The sequence below is a fragment of the Helianthus annuus genome, chromosome 2 (assembly GCF_002127325.2).
Source record: "Helianthus annuus cultivar XRQ/B chromosome 2, HanXRQr2.0-SUNRISE, whole genome shotgun sequence".
Classification (NCBI taxonomy): domain Eukaryota; kingdom Viridiplantae; phylum Streptophyta; class Magnoliopsida; order Asterales; family Asteraceae; genus Helianthus; species Helianthus annuus.
In genome coordinates this window covers 30,498,806-30,505,443 of record NC_035434.2, presented here as the reverse complement: position 1 = coordinate 30,505,443, position 6,638 = coordinate 30,498,806, and the positions used below count along the sequence as shown (strand labels likewise).

The window sequence follows — 6,638 nt, the reverse complement described above, 5'->3', positions numbered from 1 at the left end:
AGGATCCTCATCTACATATAACTAATTTCTTAGAAATATGTGATACCTTTCGGATCAATGGAGCATCAAACGACGCCATTCGCCTCCGTATGTTTCCATTCTCACTAAAAGACCGAGCAAAAGCTTGGCTCAACACCCTCCCAGCTGGATCGGTAAACACCTGGGATGAACTAGCCCAAAAGTTTCTATATAAGTATTTCCCTCCTTCTAAAACTGCTAAATTAATGGCTGAAATTAATACATACTCACAAGAGGACGGGGAATCCTTATATGAAACTTGGGAAAGGTTCAAGGAGCTATTACGCAAGTGTCCCCATCACGGCCTCGCAATATGGCAACAAGTATCCACTTTCTACAATGGATTGTTGCCACACACTAGGCAGACACTTGATTCTAGCTCCGGGGGACTTTTAGGTAATCGACGCCCGCACGAAATATATAATCAGATTGAGGAAATTGCTCAAACTAATTTTCAATGGCACACTCCCCGGGGAAATAAGTCTATTGCCCCGGGCGCCCATAAGGTCGACGAAAGCACCTCTTTGCAAGCCCAAATCGAGGCCCTTTCTTCAAAAATAAAAAAATTAGAAATGACAAAAACAGTCTCGGTTATGGCTTGTGAAGGGTGTGGTGGGTCACATGAAAATTGGAGTTGCATGAAAGAAACGGACGATCAACAAGAAATGGTAAACTACATTGATAATAGACCTAGGCCGTCGGGTTCTCCAACGGGAACTTACAACCAAGGATGGCGAAATCACCCAAACCTTGGTTGGAGGGAAACCGGCAATAGTAGTAACCAACAAACCCAACGAACAAACTTTCAGCAATCAAGAAATGAGTCACAAAATTTCACTCAACAACAAGGTGGACGAGAAAGGCTCGAAGATACTTTATCTCGCCTCGTCTCTGACACTGATAAGAAAAACTCGGAAAGATTTCTACAATTAGAATCTAATTTTAGGAATCAACAAGCTAGCATTCAAAACATTGAAAAACAAATAAATCAACTAGCACAAATGTTACGCCCTAATTCGTATTTGTCAAAAGTCGCAGCGGAAATTCGTGCCATAAAATTTCTTTCATTACAAACGTCTTGACTTACTTGAAAGTTCGTTTTAAAATGTATCTTTTACAAAGATAAAATATAAGTCATGTTTACTAATAGTACATACTTAATTATTCCCGTACAATCTATCTTGTGACTCGGTCTTCGATCTCTAATTCTTGTGATAATTCGCCCGTTAACCGTATAACCTGCACTCACCACATACATTCATAACATTAGTACACATTATATAAACAAGATTCATTCGCGTACACTTCACATTTCGTCATCTTTCAAACTTTAAGCATTTCACATGCGTATCCATTTCCTGGTGAGGCTTCAATAATGTACCTGCATTACTTTTCAATCTCAAGGTGCACCATTAATAACGTTAACCCTCAACGTGACTAAATTATGCATACATGCGTAATTACATACATACATACATACACATCTACATACGTACGTATCTTCCCTACAATTTTACATAAGAGTATACTCTCACACATGTCTTATTACATACATGCATATACTTCTACATACGTACGTACCTTTCCTACATCTTTACATACATGCATACGCTCGTACATATCTTTATACATACATACATGCACATCTATATACGTACAAACCTTTCCTACATCATTACATACATGCATACACTCGTACATATCTTTATACATACATACATACACATCTACATTTGTTCATGCCTTTCCTACGTCATTACATACATGCATACCTTTATGTACACGTGCTAGATCACGCGTACCTCTTACATAATCATACATTATTTACATGGGTCTTAGACTTAGCTTTATAGCTCATAAACATCTAAGGAACCATCAAAATCATGTTTGGAAGGTCCGCCGTAGACCACGGATGACAAACCGAAGCCTACGATACATAAATTAACTTAAATAACAAGATTTCAGCTTTTGGAACTTGGGGAGGCCGTCGCCGACGCCCCTAGGGCCGTCGGCGACGGGCCTTGCATTTACCCGTAGCCCAAAAACCCGTAGACAGGAAATTAACCCGTCAGCACAAAAATTCACTTTCTGGAGCCCGTCGGCGACGCCCCCATACCCGTCGGCGACGCCCTCTAGAAACTGCAGTTTTCTGCAGTTCCGTTTCGTCGTCCGTACGCACTAAAACGCGCATAACTTTTGACCCATAACTTGCATACAATTTCCTATATTATTGTCACATAGACATTTCATCAAACACTTGGTGTGCGTACTATCATCTAAGCATAATGTACAAGTATATAAAGCATATCTCTACTAGTTCATCTTCACATAACATTTACAATCATTTTATTATACATGATTATTTCATCCTACATCAACCTATTCACCATTCATGTATCACAAACCAGATTATTCACCCTAAAATTCATATGTATGATTTCACTTGATTATCATACTTATACTAACTTCTTAAAAATTTGGGTTTTTGCCATAATCTTACCAAATCACCAAGGCCAAACATAAATTCTGCTCCAATCCATATTCTTAACCTCCAATTACACAAAGTGTTTCATAAACTCATGATTCGGGTGAAACCCAACTCCTACTATTCATCAAAACACAAAATTGAACTTACCACTCTATTGGGTATGTTGAGCTACTTGAAAATTTGAAGACATGCAATCATTTAACATCGCATTTCCTTGATGATTTGATGAACTTGCATGAACAAGGGTTAACCCTTGTTTTTCCCCTGCTCTGATCGATCCAAAACACGCACCAGGGTGTGTGTTTTTGGTTTAACCCCTTTTTAAACCCTCACTTTCATTCTAATCCATCTAGCCCCTCATGTTTACCACTTAACATATTTGGCACAATTTTCTTCATTTAATAGTTTTGGCCATAAACTTTAACTAGGTAAAATGGTCTAAATTACTTATTTCGGGGTACATTATATAAAAATGTATGTCAATTATAAACATTCGGATTTTGGGGCGTTACAAGTCTACCCCCCTTAAATAAGGTTTCGTCCCCGAAACCTTTCTCACTTCCATTTACACATACACATATCTATGTTTTCTTCTTAACCAATCTATACTTTCCATGCCATGCTTCCACGTAACCTTCTCATTTCCTTGACCGGTTAGTAATAGTTCATCGTTCCTATATATTCAAACCTATATTAATGCTTACTTATAAAGGCGTTCATTACATCCTTTTATGTTTTAAATCCGTCCCACGGATTTAAACGTAACATCCATACCCTTCATTCCTTCTATGTTTGAATCTATCTAGCGGTTTCAATCATATCATCCGTACCTTTTCTTTCTTACATGTGTTTAACAAAAACTTAAAGCTTTACCTACCTTCAGCAACAAGGTTTTAAAGTTAGTCATCTCAGTTGTCGAATCATAATTACTTCATTTTAGTTCCATCCATATATGAGCTTTCTTCTTTCTTGCACACTCGACTACCCAGGTAATTGGGTTCGGCATAAACACTCTCAACGAGAGTTAAGCATACACATTCCACTACCCAAATGATTGGGGTTTGGCATAAACACTCTCAACGAGAGTTAAGCATACACATTCCACTACCCAAATAATTGGGTTTGGCATAAACACTCTCAACGAGAGTTAAGCATACACATTCCACTACCCAAATAATTGGGTTTGGCATAAACACTCTCAACGAGAGTTAAGCATACACATTCCACTACCCAAATAATTGGGTTTGGCATAAACACTCTCAACGAGAGTTAAGCATACACATTCCACTACCCAAATAATTGGGTTTGGCATAAACACTCTCAACGAGAGTTAAGCATACACATTCCACTACCCAAATAATTGGGTTTTTTCGCTTTTAACATAACTTCTTCTTTCAATCCGTATAACGGATTAAGCTTCTAGCATTCATTAGAGCATTCAAAATCACTCGTTCAAAACAGATGGTAGCTTATTCTTATTTGACTTGTTCGCTAGAACCGGTCGACTCGCATAACTTTTCATAACCTTCGTTAGCATAACCAAATCCGCAATGGTTTGCTATTTCGCATTCGCTACAACATAGCGCCCACCTGCTACCCAGTTCTACAAGACATACCTGCAATAATTGCCACGGTCTCACGAACGTCATATGCTTCTTGCGTACTGGCCAGGTGCGCAATTCACACACTAGTTTCGTGCCTTCATGTAATCATCGCCTTATGCCCGAGAAATGGGTTTCAGTTTCGTGCATATTTCTAAAACTCCCCCAAGACCACATCATTGTCTTTCGTTTAATAATTACTCTCCCAAGGAGACCCTTTCCCTTTCTTTTGACATCGGTACTCATGCGTATTAGTAGTGTGTACCTGGGGTTAATTTGCCTATTTGCACCTTTGTCCGCCTTAGCGTTCATCCTATTTTGCATTCACGGATCATCCTCTCCCAATTCTTAAGCTTACCTTGCACATAACATACTATTAGTTCCCTTCAAATACATAACCTAACACATACTTACATTTGCTTTTGCCTTTAGGCCTCGATCGAGTCTTGGATTGTACGGGTTCTTGGTCACGAGAGCACACCGGTTTGAGTTCAAGCATTTGCCTCCTTTTACTTGATTCTCTCAAACCAGGGCTCTGATACCAACTTGTTACGCCCTAATTCGTATTTGTCAAAAGTCGCAGCGGAAATTCGTGCCATAAAATTTCTTTCATTACAAACGTCTTGACTTACTTGAAAGTTCGTTTTAAAATGTATCTTTTACAAAGATAAAATATAAGTCATGTTTACTAATAGTACATACTTAATTATTCCCGTACAATCTATCTTGTGACTCGGTCTTCGATCTCTAATTCTTGTGATAATTCGCCCGTTAACCGTATAACCTGCACTCACCACATACATTCATAACATTAGTACACATTATATAAACAAGATTCATTCGCGTACACTTCACATTTCGTCATCTTTCAAACTTTAAGCATTTCACATGCGTATCCATTTCCTGGTGAGGCTTCAATAATGTACCTGCATTACTTTTCAATCTCAAGGTGCACCATTAATAACGTTAACCCTCAACGTGACTAAATTATGCATACATGCGTAATTACATACATACATACATACATACACATCTACATACGTACGTATCTTCCCTACAATTTTACATAAGAGTATACTCTCATACATGTCTTATTACATACATGCATATACTTCTACATACGTACGTACCTTTCCTACATCTTTACATACATGCATACGCTCGTACATATCTTTATACATACATACATGCACATCTATATACGTACAAACCTTTCCTACATCATTACATACATGCATACACTCGTACATATCTTTATACATACATACATACACATCTACATTTGTTCATGCCTTTCCTACGTCATTACATACATGCATACCTTTATGTACACGTGCTAGATCACGCGTACCTCTTACATAATCATACATTATTTACATGGGTCTTAGACTTAGCTTTATAGCTCATAAACATCTAAGGAACCATCAAAATCATGTTTGGAAGGTCCGCCGTAGACCACGGATGACAAACCGAAGCCTACGATACATAAATTAACTTAAATAACAAGATTTCAGCTTTTGGAACTTGGGGAGGCCGTCGCCGACGCCCCTAGGGCCGTCGGCGACGGGCCTTGCATTTACCCGTAGCCCAAAAACCCGTAGACAGGAAATTAACCCGTCAGCACAAAAATTCACTTTCTGGAGCCCGTCGGCGACGCCCCCATACCCGTCGGCGATGCCCTCTAGAAACTGCAGTTTTCTGCAGTTCCGTTTCGTCGTCCGTACGCACTAAAACGCGCATAACTTTTGAACCGTTTACCCGTTTAACCTCCCGTTTCTTCCTACATGCTTGTAAATTCACATTCTATCATATCATCTTAAAATCCTACCTCCGGATTAAGGAAATTCTTAACTTACGTGCATTCGACATATTACCCTTTTCTAACTATTTGACCCGTTCGTGCATTTATCAACATAATCTGATTACTTAACCTCGACTCCTCATGAACCTTTTAATATCAACGTCATTTATCATAGAGGATTAAATTCTTGGATGTCTTACCTATTTTTAACATATTTTTGGTCAGAAGCTTACCTTGACCCGTTATGGGTATTTATGCATTAAGTAGTTTATGACATACAAAAACATACTCCACATTTTCATGCTTGACCTAAATATTATACTAATCGAATATCTTGATTCCAAACGACTTCTAAGGTCGTTTGCCCGATATACCTATCAAGGGCATTTTAGTCAATTATGCTATATCCTTAATAACAAAGGAATTTCTTGCATGAGTAACCAATCTCACTACTTAGCTACAATTTCTTAATCACACCTGCCTAGCTTGGATCAAACTAAGATCCGTTTAATACTTTATTGACATCATACAACTCATTCCTATTTGACCTCAATTATCACATATAATTAGATTGCATATAACATTACATAACAACTAGGAAGTGATTGCGGAATCACTTACCTCATGCATCCGTGTTCATATTTGTTTCCTCGCCACTTCTTGACCCGTAGTCTTCCGTGCTTGATTCCGTCTCGACATGATTCCTATACTTCCATGTCATCGAAATCAC

At 38.4% G+C, this 6,638-nt stretch overlaps 1 non-coding gene across 1 annotated transcript; it reads right to left on the bottom strand.

The window, feature by feature from the left end:
- Window positions 1–218: 218 nt before the first annotated feature.
- Window positions 219–325, bottom strand: LOC118490010. The gene has a single exon (XR_004888021.1). It is a non-coding gene; the product is annotated as a small nucleolar RNA R71 (small nucleolar RNA).
- Between the last annotated feature and the right edge of the window lie 6,313 nt (window positions 326–6,638).